This window comes from Neodiprion lecontei, chromosome 4, assembly GCF_021901455.1.
Source record: "Neodiprion lecontei isolate iyNeoLeco1 chromosome 4, iyNeoLeco1.1, whole genome shotgun sequence".
In the NCBI taxonomy this organism is placed as follows: Eukaryota; Metazoa; Arthropoda; class Insecta; order Hymenoptera; family Diprionidae; genus Neodiprion; species Neodiprion lecontei.
Genome location: NC_060263.1, coordinates 8497913 through 8513340, shown reverse-complemented (window position 1 = coordinate 8513340; position 15428 = coordinate 8497913). Strand labels below are relative to the sequence as shown.

The 15428-nt window shown below is 39.5% G+C and overlaps 1 protein-coding gene across 4 annotated transcripts in view; it reads left to right on the top strand.

Moving 5' to 3' along the window:
* LOC107227881 (protein artichoke) overlaps window positions 1-15428 on the top strand; it is a 121854-nt gene that overhangs the window by 37693 nt on the left and 68733 nt on the right. For 3 of the 4 annotated variants that reach the window (XM_046736688.1, XM_046736689.1, XM_046736687.1), the window contains one exon: window positions 5313-5401. The gene's annotated coding sequence lies outside the window, so the exon portion shown is untranslated. Of the gene's footprint in view, window positions 1-5312; window positions 5402-15428 lie in introns of those variants that run through there. The other variant, XM_046736690.1, reaches the window with a different exon arrangement.

Here is a 15428-nt window from a genome sequence, read left to right as displayed (position 1 = left end):
CGTTCTGGAAAGAACATCACGAGAAATCCTTTACAATTTCTCGTGCAGCCTGTCTTGGTTTGGAATTTTGTTGTGGGTCGTGCCAACTATCACTATGCGTGATTGAAATAACTCGCTCTACACACACTTTAATTCAAAATACACGTTTATTAAATATAATATGTTCGTTAACTGGTTTTCGAGATATGGGTTATTAGTATCATTCACTTGGTTAGATGTTCTAAAGTTCGAAGCTTCTGAAGATGAGTGCTCTATGACTGAATGATAATTGACGTTTTTGATTTCGAGGTGTGCAATGGTCTGACGTCTAAATTGGTTCTGTTACTTTCGATGTCTGAAGTGATTCTAATTTGCAACTGTCCAGTTCGAAAAGAATTTTGAATAGTGGGAAGTCTCGAGGAGACTCCTGATTCGTTTTTGGCTACGCCAGTGCAAGACGATTTGTATTGAAGAGGCCAATCGGTGCAATGCCGACAGCATAGTTAGTTGCAAGAATGCAAATTTGAATTCTAAGAACGATACTTTGTGAAAATGATACATGAACAATTGTCGGTGCGAGACCATTCCACACCAAGATGATAACTAAATCTATATCTATATGGTTCTTAAGGGCTATGGTATGAGCATGTGTGCTCTCTTATGATAATTGCACGTGTCGGCAGGTTGCGATACAGAGAGGGTGTGGCCATAATTATCGGCTGGAACGTAACAGTACCATACGCAGGAATATTTGTCTGCGTAAAGTTCTCTGCATGCGACGTAGGACGACTCGAATTGATGAAACAAAGTCGAACCCGATGAAGACAATCAGTTTTCCTGGTCGTATCTTTTCGCAGAGATAAGCGGATGCCAGTAGGCCCTTTGCTTTGACCCTCCACGGTCATGGTATCGGTGATACAAGCGGCAGTGCTTGGTCAGCCGAGGAAGGACGCGGCGAGATAATGGTACCAGCCTAATGGGGACACTGGGGACGCTTATGAAACAAAGTGGCGGCGCATTAGCCGCCCCTAATTCCGCGTAGCCCTTCGACAGCCCTGCCAGTCGGGCGGCCATCCGACTCCATGATTTTCGTCGAGACCAACAGAGACCGACAGCCACGATCACGGTGTTGTAGTCGCACAAATGCGAGGGTTAACAAGAGTAATAAGTAACCTTACGGAGTGTTTCGCTATGGCCAAGATTTGATGGACTCGGAAGGGTGGCACGTGGCTAACAAACTGGCTGGCTGCGTTGGGGCGCAGTAAATTTCCTGAAGGGACTCTCTCCTCCAGGGGCGCACGGTGAACCTCGACTGCTTCTCCATAACGGCCACTCCGCCCCATTAATGAGCTCTGCTTCGTCTACGAAGCAGTGTATTGAGACGAATGTCGTCTCGTTAACGTTAGATTTGAAGCCCAAGTTTACTTGTTGGTAATAATTCATTGAGGGGTTACATGTACACTTGGAGACAATCAATCTGAGACGGCTAATTTTTTACACTAGACAGTTATGTTGGCAACACAGAGAAACCTGCAGCGCCACAGTCGGCCGAGCGCGAAACAAACCCAATCTCAATAAACGTAACATAACCCACGACCGTCGAATCTAACCTTAGAATACGTGTCAATCCAATACACCGGCTGTCAGATCAAGTCCCACAATTATGCACAAATTTGTGCGTTGGAGCGCCAATCTTGTCAGCCTGCACATGCGTACGCAGTTGGTAAAAAAGAATCTTTCTCAAACGAAACTCGTCTCCGAACCAGCGGAGACTGTTTGTGTCATGTGTGTAACGAAGCAAAGCAGATTGATTGGTTCTTTGTCGTTCCGCGATGTCTCTTCGAGCCTTTCTCTCGCATTTGTGATTTTGTGTATACGGAATCGGGGTACACTTGCACCGTCGAGTCCAATGATCCGGACCGAATGTGAAACTTGGAGTGGTAATTTTCGCCCACCCTGTATCGTGAGAGGTGGCTTGTTGCGGGAAAGGAACACGTTGAAATCGAAGTAGACGAGTGCCTGAAGCGGTGAGAGACATCCGTCTGCGTCATTGGGCCACTGGCCGTTTACAAATACGCCGATGGAAGCTTAACTCAAAGACAAGCTTCGGGTCGACGGCATTCGAATAGTGAATAGTGAATCGCGGATGGATGAAGATTTGTTTTATGAAATCTCACTGCAGCGTCAGAGAGTATGGAAAGAAATGTAGCCAACGTTTCGGAATACCCTGACTTTGGGTGTTTTTATCGATATTCGAGAGTGTTTGTGGAATACAATGTGTGCAGGATACAATACTTCAGAATTTGAGGGGTAAAAAGTCTACTCGATGAAATGGTTTTAGTTTTTAACTTCTTGATTGACGGCCGCGTGTGTATGAAGGTATCTTGGCTGGGCGAGAAGATTAGAAACTCGTTTCAACTTTTTTAATCTGAAGTAGAAAAAGTCAAAGACCCTTCACTGGATTTATCGTATCTATATCTAGCAACGGTCGATACTGGAGTAACACGCTCACGTTTGGTATAGTTATTTGGAGGATTTTATGTGACCTGATAAACCTACGTTAGTTAAAAAATGTTATCGACAACCTGGAAAAATCAGGAAATAGGCCGGGAATCTTTTGAACGATATGAAAAAGTCTGGGCAATGACAAAGATCATCCAGATGACCAGGAAGAATCTGACAACTTTGTGGACGGTCTGAAAAAAAAAAAGATACGAAATGTAAAACATTTGTAAAGATAACGCGAAAAAATCAAGAGATTTTACACATTACCTGGATAGTTCTAGGAAAAGATAGATAATTTGAGTTCAGAAATGACCTGGTGAATGCAGGTGAATTAGCAAGAAAATCCTAAAGATGATTTGGAAGCGTCCAATGATTGGGGCAGCCCTGAGATTTCGAATTTGAAAAGTTCCGCGAAATTGTGAAAGGACAAAATGTCGAAAGGGCATAAATCCGACAGGTCAAAGTTATAAGAGTGCGAAAATATGAAAATTTAAAAATCTGAAACATCGAAATTTCGAATAATCCAAGATTTTTAGTTAAGTGAATTTTTGAATTTAAGAAGTGAAATTTCACCACTTTAATCCTTTTTTGTTTTGGATTTTTGATATTTTTACGTTTGGAACCCAATCGTTGAGTAAACTACGCTGTGTGAGCCTATATTTCGACTTTCGTCATTTTACTCTAGCAAAAATTTATTTTTCGGAATTTTGACATACCGGAACATTTCTTTTTGGAACTTTGCTCTATCGTGTTTTAAATTTTCGGAATCTTGCATTTCGGAACTTTGAAACGTCAGATTTTTTACTTCAAGTTTCGCCACTCAAGAATTCGGAATTAGGCGCTTTTGGATCATTCCAAATTCGGAACTTCAGCCCCACCCCAAATAATTTTACGTCGCAGGTTAAGTACACCTCAAATTACCCAGAAAAATCGCAACAAGAATTCATTTAAATCACTCACAAAACCCCGTTTGCACAGATTTCGGAAACACACTTTTCTAAAATCTTTTATTTACATTTTTATCGACTTTCGGGAAATTCCAATTTTATGCAGGCTGCTCTAAAATTGTAGAAATTATTCAACGCAATGTAAAATGAGGTTAACAATAAGATTGCTTGTGTATCTTTTGTTTTAAACCTGTCTGTTTAAAAAGCCCTAAGTTTTGGTGCAAGTTTCATTGGCGGTTAACGTCTTTCAAAGTAGTTATGGATTTTCTAATATCACGAATTTTCGACATCATCCAGCTGCAGCTCTTCATAATTTCTACTATAAATTATTCTCTTTGTGCAGTTATGTTCTTACATGCCGTGCAATAAGACACTATATTGAACTCAACAATTTAATACCATAACAATAAGTATGACGGTATAAAATACATCCAAGAGTTTATTGTTAGGCTACTCTTATCGCACAAGCTTATATCGTGGATTTCAATTTCAATCAAACCTCACGTCAAATTTAATTAAAGATGAAAGAAAATTAGTTTTCCGCTTCATTCAACAACTACACGGAGTAAAGTCCACGAATCGAATCTTTTTCAACCCACGGGTGTTGGCTTGTTCTTGCATTGAAGTTACGGTTCATTGGTTAATGCATTGCTCAATGAGCCGCACCTTCACCGTGGGAACAAGTCTATACCCTTGGGCTAAAGAAGGATCGATTTAAACAGATTCCAATCCGTGCTTTGTTCAATATACGTGATAACTAATTGCCCACAACTTTTAAATTTGATATGACCTTTGACAGAAGTTCTGATTATCAATGAAATCATTTCGTATGTACGAGTATTTAGTTGAATCGTATTCATCATTACAATTTCTAACTATTGAGATCAGTGTAAAATCTCATATTCGAATGTATTTTTTCCACTCTCCATACTCAATTATATGTTTAATTTACGTATTGCAAATTACGAAAGACCGTGGCAACACGAAAAGAGCAATTTATCAGTTGGAAAAAATAGTTCCTGAACAATAATGAAAATTCAGAACTATCCTTGCAAGGAGCTTGAACTTGATAGAAATGATAACCATGCAAATATTTGATCTGTTCATTCATGAAGTCTATTCGACCATTTTGGAATTAATTTAATCAAATTGGTTATATTCTACAGTAGAGGTCTTGTGTTATGCGCACATAATTAGAGTTATTATCGACGAATAGTTGATTCGACTATTGTGATACCGGTTAGTAAATAACACAAGACATGTAAAAAACAATCTTCTCTTCTTACGTAAACCGTAACGGTGCGAGAAATTTTTTGTTTATTTAAGATTCAACAAGACATAAACAAAATTTGGCATACTAAAATGAGATATGTGATCAGAATCATTACTTTGTCCATTCGGTAATTACCACTTATTCAATGTACAGATCATTTATCAAAGAGGTGTAAAACTTTAAGACTGTCAATTTAAATTGGCATTTTTTGGTTGAAATTGTAGCACTTTTTCATTTGTTCACTGAAGGTTTCTTAATATTTTGACTTAGATTTTATGTGTTTGTGGCGAATATCGTCTGTGGACGGTTTTGAAATGGTGTCGACATATTCGTCGCAAAATGATGAACTACTTTAGCAGGTTTCGAAGATCATGGATCGATTTTCGTTGTTCAGGGATGTTTCCGGATTCTACTGCTTATGAACAGCGAAGGTCTTTGTTACTTTCGACGGTTTTGATCTTATATCAGACCGTTTAGCTCATTACCGAGAATATTAACTCCATGAGTCAACTCTTATTTCGTCCTAATTATGATTTTGTTGTGAAAAAAATTCAACACAATGTTAGATAGTGGAAAGTGGAGTTATTTGAACCCGACATTTTTTCCAGGCTTGCTGTACCATCACCTGGGCTAAATGGCAGTGTGAAACAGCATCGGCGAAGCTTCCCGCATCCAACATCAGAGAGAATATACCGAGGTAAATAATAATGACGAGAAAATTGTTTTCAGCATCGATAGACCGAACGGCACATTAGTCAACGTCAAACTAACAACCAGCCTCCCCATCTGCATCACGTATAGCCAACATCGATGGGCGCAGCCAGCACATAGGCACGATTATGATGAATGGATTAGCAGGATAAGCTCCGCGAAAAGGGTGTTTTATCGGGACCACGGCACGTAGCGATTTAATAACTGGCCAAAGTCCGTCCAGGCTGATCATCCGTTCATTCACTGCCCCGTGGTGTCCAGTATAAAATCCGCAATAAATTAAACGACGTTTCCAGGACATTGAAAATAGAATATTCACAGGACAGAAAAGGAATTGAAGGACAGTTTCCAGGACTTTTTAAGGACAATCGAAAGTCAAGGGCATTTCTAGGACATTGAAAACAGAATATTTCTAGGATAAAAGAAAAATAGAAAGACGGTTTCCAAAACTTTAAGGACAATCAAAATTCCAGGACATTTCCAGGTCCATTGTACTCGGTAAATAATTATAACCAGCACGTAATTTGTGTCGAGTCGAGGTTACGCTTCGGAGAGAGTCCGCACGCACGTACCTACATCCAGATCGTTTTTACGACGCGTTCCTGAGCGATTTACGAGCCGTTTTGCGCTCGTTGACCTCGCTCATCTCGCAAAGCTGCTGCTGGGAAACGGATATACCTACTCCATTCACCGTTCTCGTTCATGCCGGACTCGGCTCGTCGAAGGCGGCGCTAAAAACGGATCGGCAATCGTAAAGGGCGAACCGGAAGCCCGGTGCGTTAACTTCTTATTGCTCCACCAGATCCTCCTTCGGCAGAAATCTCAACAGCGGTTTTCTCTCGGCTGTATTGCCTTCCGTTACTTCTGCTGCTGCTGCCACTTGTGAATACTGAGGCAAGCTCTGTGCCTTGATTATCCGATGGATATCTCGTTCCGAGGCTCTTGAGTCGACCGGTTGAACCTTTTTTCATCCCGACAGCCATGATTGCGAGTGAGTGATTAGGTGCATTGCGTCTCTGATGCGTCCACGCCGTAGATATTTTCACAAACTTTCTTTCGCGGCACGGATAGAGTTCATTTTTTACCTTTGAATTTCCGTTTCACAGTTGCGATCGATTGTACAATGGATTCTCTTGTAACTTCTCGCGTGATCATTTCACGCGCCCTCTCGATTCACGATATGCTGTGTGTATCCAATTAACTTTGCGATTCTTTGGACAACTCAGCCCACAAAACCCCCAGAGCAGGAAGTTACGAGGAGTCTGTATGATTTGTGTATTCAGAACAGGGGTTGTGATTTCAGGCACGTAGAGAATAGTCATGGATATCCTGAATGTTTGTCCTAATTTACCCGGCTTCAAATATTGTAACTTAAGAATATAATAGTCAGCTAGTCTTTCTGAATTCAATAATGCAGATAACCGTGAACCGTGTTGACAAGAATTGCATATTGTGGTTCAAATTCAACAATATTTTAGACTACAAACACTGATAACGATGTTATCTTTCAGTTTCCTTCTTGTTTTTCCACTTATCCAGATTCTCTCAGTTGCACAAATTTCATCTGAAATGACGTAGCCAGATATTTTTAAACTCGTTTGTATGATTGAAGAATGCCATAAATTGTCTTACTCTACTGTGTTCTAAATTAAACGCAAGTGTTTGAAACTGCTGTAATGTTATTCGAGAACGTACGTACAATGCTTTCGCTGTATGAGGTTTTATATATACGCGTATATAATTTTCTGTCACAACAGGGCCAAAACGATATCAAATATCGCTTGTGGATTAATTAAAATTGAATTTGACGATTGAACAAACGAGGACGAGGACATTTTGAACGCAAATTGACCTGGCTGGTAACTCGTCCGATTCGCTCATTATACCATTAATTTTCAAATACATAATCACGTGCATGATACGACTCATACGTATATTGGAGCGTAATGATGCGGAATAATGAATGCAAATTGGTTGCACGTGTACAAATAACAGTGATCGCCGTTTGGTGATCATAACTGTAACGCTCTGCATATATATTTACTTAGCATAGACTGTATATTTATTATATATATACATATATCGACAAAGGAACTGCAGCTCAAGTTATTTCCAACTTATGGTGCAAATTTTTTTCTCGTTACCTTTTCAAACTGGTGTCCAGATTTTAATTGCAGAAAATATTTGAACGGCAGTAAAATAAAATTAATGACGACTCGAGCGAAGGCTGGGTAAAAATTAATGAGTAAATATTATGCACTATTCCCGTTGCAACCAATTTTAGAATACCTTATCGTTATGTTTAAAAAAATCTAATGAAATGCCAAATACAAATGCGACATTGAGAGATGAATTGAAAGTTACTGTTGTGAGAAATTAAGAACTGTGAAAAAAGATAACAATTAGATTTCTGCCAGTCTATTATAGAAATTGATGAAAAAGTAAAAATGGAAGCAGCTGATCAGTCTGCAAAATTTTATTGTACATAGATACCGATTGGAAAGATAGGAATTTACTTGATACTCGAAGAAAACGTGAATCTTGACGGTAAAATGGAAAAGAGCTTCGCTGTTTTACCGTCAGAAAAACCACTGTTGAAAACGATCCGCATTTGAAAAGTATGAGGTTTCAATTTCCAAACCGGAATCTACGAAGTATCGGATACTTTCAACCAATGCACAAATATTAACTTTTCAATTTTTGCCATACCCGGGGAAAATTATTTTTAACGAATCGATTTGAACTCATGAAAGTTCAGTCCTCGATTTCAAATTTTCATTTTCTACCCAACACTGAGTAACGATGCTGCCATTATTTCCCCCTAAAATTTGACGGATGTAAATCGGCGGTTTTGCACGGTACCAATTTAACGCGCCTAACCCTTAATTGAGTTGATAAGTTCAATTTTTTTAAACATCCACGAGGATCAGTTGACCCGCAATCAACGCAGCAGGAACTCGGATCAATTAAGTTCTCGTTTATGGTTGACCTTTCACTGCAGAGCCGACGGTCAAAATTACTTGCACGATATTTACACCTATCATGATCTTCGACACCCTCCTACGTGAAAGTCTATTTACGGCTTTGAGGTCCTCATCTATTGCAAAGTATTTAATCAACAAGTTTTATTAACCAACAAGGTGAATGATGTTAACCCTGGCGAAATGTTCGTTCGTATGCTAAATTTCTCTTTTTTTCATTATCGAAAATCAATCACTGAAAGACTAGAACTTTCGCACGTTGTATTTGCAATAAAGCTGTTGGTAGAGAGAGAGCAGCTTCTTACGACGATAGGTGAAACTGGCGAGGAAATACGTAACGTGCCCTTGTATTGATTATTTAGCGAAAAATTAGTTTGTCTACACGCTGGTTACAGTATGATAACCCCTTAAGCTCAAAATGGATTCCATAGTTCAAAACAAAAATTATAAACCAGGAGTATGAATTTAATTACAAAGAGGAAAAAAAAAATAAACAGACTTATAATATCATAACGTGATGCTAATTATTGCAAGTACTGTCCTCTGATGCTTCGTGTAACATCGATATTAACTGCAAGCAATAATTTTGTACCGAATAATCCTACATTCCACCAACGGACGTCCTACTTTGAACCGAACCACGGAAGGAATAGAAAATCCTGCCAAGTTTAGGGCCTAGAATAGGATTCTCTCTTCTTGATACAAAATAGTCCTTGGTAGGTTCTATTCATCCCCTACCGAACAGAGGACCTTGCAGGATTGATTGTATTAGGGCCGAAATTTCTACTCGGGACGTGTGTTATTGATCGAACTTGCAGCCGGCGATGAAAAGCTTTTCGGCCGCGTAGGTGTGTCCTGCAAGCTTAGCCGATTTGATTTCCGACCCACGCGCGTTTCTTCACTGCAGGCGTGAATGTTGGTCGACACGTGCGAGAGACTCGTTCAAAGTGATTTAATTCCGTGTGCGTCGGCGAGCAATTCCTCCTCCTCCTCCTCCTCCTCCTCCACGGCATGATAAAGGAAGCGACTTACTTCTCGTCGTTATAACTTCGTCAATCTAAAGCCGATGTCAAATCTCTTTATCATTATTCAACGTTGCACCAAATTTGCATAGAAATATAACTTTGTTCAGGGGGGAGAAGCCCTGTTCCCTTACCAGGGACAAATTATTCCAAGGGCGAGGTGCTTTCGTCACGCCAGAGTAATTCTGAATGAAAAAGAGTAGCCCGATATTGTTGATGCGCATCTATTTTCAACAATGTTTTTCTCTTTCCTCAAGGTAAAGAAGAGCGAGTCGCGCTTTTCGCGGCAAAAAGTCCAGGTCAAAAGTGGTCGAAAAACTGCCGCTACGCAAACGGCGTTCAACCTTTTTATACACGGGTATTATTTGAATGCGGAAGACGTTTCTTTTTTTTTTCTTTTTATTTTCTTTTAGGTGATACAGAGCCCCGTTAACCCCGATCTACAAGATAGTTGACAAAATCCAGGCCACTTTGAAACATAACAGTAAAAATTTACAAGGGGAAAAGAAAAATTCTCGTTCCGGTTTCGCTTTTAAACCTGCCGTATCACCCATGGTATATAATATCCGTTCACCTACGACGTGCAGGCTTCACGTGAAAGGATTCTATTCCCAACACCCCGCGCCAAAGTAGCCATGACGCCGGTCATTTTTATCGTCTCGTTTCCCAAGCCTCGGAGAAAATGGAAAAGCCACCCTACAAGCGGCGCTTTTCATTCGTGGTAGAAGCAGTGCTGGTGATTTGGACAGGTCTTTGATTATAACGTTTCCTATAAAATGATTGGATACTTTTTTCGAAAAAAATCTCGAGCCGGTGAAAAAAGGAAAAAACTACCTTAATAGCGTGTTATTGAAAAACGAACCAACGTTTTCTTAAATCCGTCTGGTCGTTCTGAAGAAAATGTTACAATAGAAGACCTTTCTAAATTTCAAATCTTGTACTGAATGTGCGTAAAGATTGTCCTGCCAATACCCGCGTAAAAAAATATTGAAAATCGATATGTTTTTTTGAACCAAGTCCTTATGCTGCAGTTGAATTGCCTGCCTTGGCAATTTCATCGAAAACATCATTATCTACTTCACCGATGACGGTATTTTTTTTTTGTATTAATGTAATCGTCATATAGACACTATACATTTATCAAAAAACTTTACAAAGAAAAAAATTAATTGACCACGATTTTTTAATATTTCGGATTAATTCAGTTTTATTATAAGTTTCTAAAAGAAATTGGTTGTTACATTTACTAGTTATTACATAGTTCCATAATAAATCAGAATTTTACCGATGTTTTACCAATATCTCATACAATAGTCATACATTCAGGAACTTTTTTTTTCTGGTGTTGAAAAAACTGGAATTTTTCCGGTGTAAATTCGCAGAATCCGATTTCTATGTTGCAGAAACAAAAGTTGTTTTGATCAAGGTACACTCAATTATGTTTCGTAATTACGTTTTTGCAGAATTCCACGCCCTTGGCATTTAAGAATGTATGGTACGTTCTGCAGTTAACTAGAAAAGATGCTGAATAGGTTGAAAAGGTTTAAAACGTGCAACTAAAACTTTATCAAGTTAGATACGATTGAAAACGTACCTCTAAATTGGAAAAAAAACCTTCAATCACTGCGTTTCAAATGAAAAAACCCTATTGTTAACAGTATTAGGTTATCACATTATTCTACTATGATATCAGTCAAAAATTCGTACAGCTCATCCAATTTTTATAGACAGTAGCTTATTTTGTCCTTAACCGAACACAATACAAATTGTTTGAGACAGAATTTGTTCATCAACTCGTCAGCTGCCAAATAAAAATAATCAATGTGAAAAATTATGAAAATGTACATAGACAAGCTTGTGATTCAGAAATAACCACGTTACAGTTATTGAAAATACCAATCAGACGGTCTGCGGAGAATTCATTCGTGAATCAAATGAGCTATCAGTAATCAGAATCCATCAAGTAATGTATAGATCTTACGGTAAAAAATAATGGAACAGGACTGCTTCTCTGAAATGGTTAACATGATAAGGTCTTGTCATGTAAAATTTAACGATTCAAAACTAAATCCCGTATCTTGCGGGCTTCTTAGTAGTATGTGAGTGCAGACCAGCTGAAGCGAGACTCTCCAAGCTTTTGTTTTATCACATTTTTGTTTCAACAAATTTTTCAATCCGATTGTGCGGGACCCATGCATCTTCAAAAGTCTGTAACATCTTGTTCTAAGCTCTTAGAAAAAATATAATTGGTTGCTGTGATCATAGATCGTGATGAAGTGAATAATAACTTCAATATAACAATACCACAAGTAACTATTTTGATACTTAAATCCCTCCTCCATGAAATTCCATTTCATTTTAGGTCAGCATCATATATATATATATATATATCTAATACCTCGAATAGACTGTAAGTTTTTCGCGAGGTTGCCGAGCGGTCGAGGATCTTGCCGTTCGCTAGATGAAAACGATTTTCTCGTAGTAAATCTTGGCCAAGCTTAAACGCCTGGGCCGTGGAACCTGGAGGGTTTCATCCGCTTTCTGACCTCAAAAATTACGGTTTCGTCGTCCTTCAGGGGAGAGTAGAGGCGTCGACGTTACGCCGCCGCGAGCAATAAAAATCGATTTCGAAACTCGGGGCTACACCGAACCGGCAATAACTGGGCCTCCTCTATCACTCTAACACCGGACGATATCTTGACCTCCTTGACCACAGCCCGGGGTCTAAGTGTGCACCACGCAATCACTGTTAACAACGGTGAACTCTGCCCTGGGAGTTCCTCCTTGAGTTCGCCTAGATTGGCTCTCCCTTATAGGTATAACCCCGTCACTGCGGTACACGACGTGCTCGCACCTATCCTACCGGTTTCCCGAATTTCAGGAGTAAAGGTACTAATTGACCGGGCCAATCTCCTTTCCGGAAATCCTTAGACTCCCACAAAGAATGATGTTTTTATTGAAGAAACTAGAGGAAGGTTTATGTACCACGGAACGGAACGAAAGGATCTTTCACTACGTACTGTTTAACTCCTCGGAGTCCCAACTTGGACCCTGGTGGGACGAATAACTGAGATCTCTTCACAAATTCTAAGGTACTACTCTAAAGATTTGATTGGATGAGGGGTTGACCATGGTTGAGTTCATTCTGAGCTAGCTGAATTCACTTGAAATCACACCAAGCCACCTGCGGTCAATCAGTTTTTTGGAGCCGTATAAATTCACTAGCAGTCAGTTACAAGATCTTTTTGAATTATTTCATTTTCAAAACAAGTATACATTAGGCACACTTTAGTTCATTCCATGAACGCCTATCGGAATACTAGCGTGGCAACTTAACGAGGTTTTATAAATTTTGCTTATTCCACACCTACTACTCGAATTCAACTATTGCGCTCAATAAATGCCCTCTAGTTATCTGCTAATTATGATTAAACTATGTTGAACATAATGTGAAGAATCGTGGGTCGCTATCAAGCTGAGCACATGTTACGTGCTCAGTCCCTCTTCGCAATCACAACTCATTCTTCATCGCTCTTATTTAGAAGCCGCTTGGTTCCATGAAGAACTAAACCATTTCTCGTCCATCCTGTGCACATCAGACTATCTTATCTCATCCTCAGAACCCTGATCGTGCACTCTGCTTTCTGCACTCACTAACGCTTCGTTTTGCTCATCCTTTGTCACATCATCTTTACTACTCGACCCAAGCACTTCTCATCTACCTTTTAAACTTCAGACTGCGTCTCCACTTTCTAAAACCAATCAATAAATATTATTCAACCCTAATACTCAACTTCGCGTTGCTCTTAAACGCAAAAGCGACGTTGAACCCAGTCTCACTCCATTACTTACCGCTCGGGAAAAAACGACCCTTAATTCGTTACGCACACCACTTCGTTTCGACAGTGTCGATACGCTGATGATCCTTTTTCATTCATCCGCTTCATATACTATTCCATGAAAGAGTATTCATTGATTTGGTAGGTAATGCAGTAAATATCTGAATATCGAAGCTCTATACTAAGCCCTATCCCGCAAGAGTCTGGGGGAACAGTATAAAGGTAAAGCTTTGAAAATCCCGTGGCAAATCGAGGGGCTAAGCGATATATTTTGACGGGAGGAGAGGTTTCAGGGCGATAACTTATTGTCGTATACCGTTCTGTCAGTAAAACGTGAGAGTTAAAATATTACGAGGGCCACTGCAGCCGGGAATTTATACATATATATGATACATATATATGTTTATATATAATATATATATACATATATATATAGGTGTATGTAGTCGAAGGTGGCGCGGCACTGTACATATAAGCGTACACCCGTTAGAGTTGCCAAAGTTTCTATAAGAGTTTTGGAGATCTTTCAACCACAGGCTTCGCTTTTAAAGTGTTCCCAGAGGTGCCGTTTAACAAGAAGCTGAGATCCCCCCCCCCCCCCTCCCCCTTCGCGCACGCCATATTGCACCCATAACTCAGTTAAACCAAGTTTACAAGTATACTTTATTGTGCTGCAACCTGGGCTGGCCTAGTGATGCGTGAGCAGCGTGAGCAGCAACGACACTTTAGGACTAATTTTATCAGCCAAACTTTCGCGGTCCGATTGTCGGACTGAGTGTCACGTAACACGTTCCGCTCATTTCCTAAAGTTTTGGAATTCTCTAACCTGAAATAATCCCCTCCACACCTCATCCTCCCTTTCGCAGCAAGCACCATTACACTTCCATTCGGCCGAATCCCACCCTATCCGAATGACAAAAAAAGTACCTGCCCAAACTGCAGGTGAACCCGTTAATGCTTATAAAAAAGTCTTAACTTTCTTCTTACCGCGTTGCCTCCTTGATTCAAAAAGTTTAGCAACCCAACGATAGTAAGCTCAGACCGAAATTAGTTATTCCGCTCGGTTATCTCTCCGCGCTGTTTTTAGCTTCGAGTTTTTGCTTCTTATCCATCTCTCTTTGTTCACGCAGCTTTAATGCGTTTATGGTGTATCTCAGGTCATGATTACGGGAAGCCGACGATTTGGCTCGAGTTTTTTTTTCGCTTTCATTGTTGAAATAAGAATTTTACATCCTTTCGCTGTTTGTAAGAAAGTCCGTATATACTCTTCGGTGCAAAATCTAACACCGTCTTTGGTCAATTTAGCTTCTAAGGGTTCTCGGCTTGTCTGGTATCGGACTTTGGGCTTTGCTTTACCGCAAGATCCTGCCTTCGGCAAAATTTTAAGATTGAGACTGCATTTTTAACAGTATGCGTGTACAAAGGTAAACTGTGTTTGAAAGAATTAATCTTCATTGAAAAATAGTAACAAAGCCGCGTGTCGAAGATGCCAAGTCTGTAGGTGCGATAATTTCAAGCACGCATGAGGTAACAATTTTCTTACTCGATGAAAGGCTGTTTCCCAACAGGTACAATCAAAGAGGAATTTTCACGGTTTAAATCTAACTACCATCCAACCCAGAGTCTTATACAAATACATTGACGGGTCATTTTCCGGAAAAAATTTACGCACCTACGTTTATTTTTCTAGGATAATCTGGCCTATGATCGATTTATTAAACCAACATCGTAAACAACATTTGGCATTGAAATTACGTGTAACTTGTCTGAGAATAGATGTATTTCATCGAAATTAATATATGTAACGCAGGATATAAATTATGACTTACATTTAATGTAATTTACTAAAACTGCACACATTCAAGAAAAAGTCTTCCATATGTCTACTTCAATAATTTCATTGATCACCAAATTGAGAGAATTTGAAATCGAAATCATACGATTTTTGATTGGCCGTAGAAGACAGTTTCAGTGAACGTCAAATGACGATAATTCAGGTCGCGAGTGTGGAAAATAAAATTCTTTAAATATTTTTAAACGATTCGGAGGCAATTATCTCCGTTTTACAATTATGGGCTGTAAGTAGAACCAATAATATCTGGTCGATGATTATCAGTGAAGCAGTAAAGACGCCGTATCATAATACAGTCTGATTCCCACCTAAACTATTC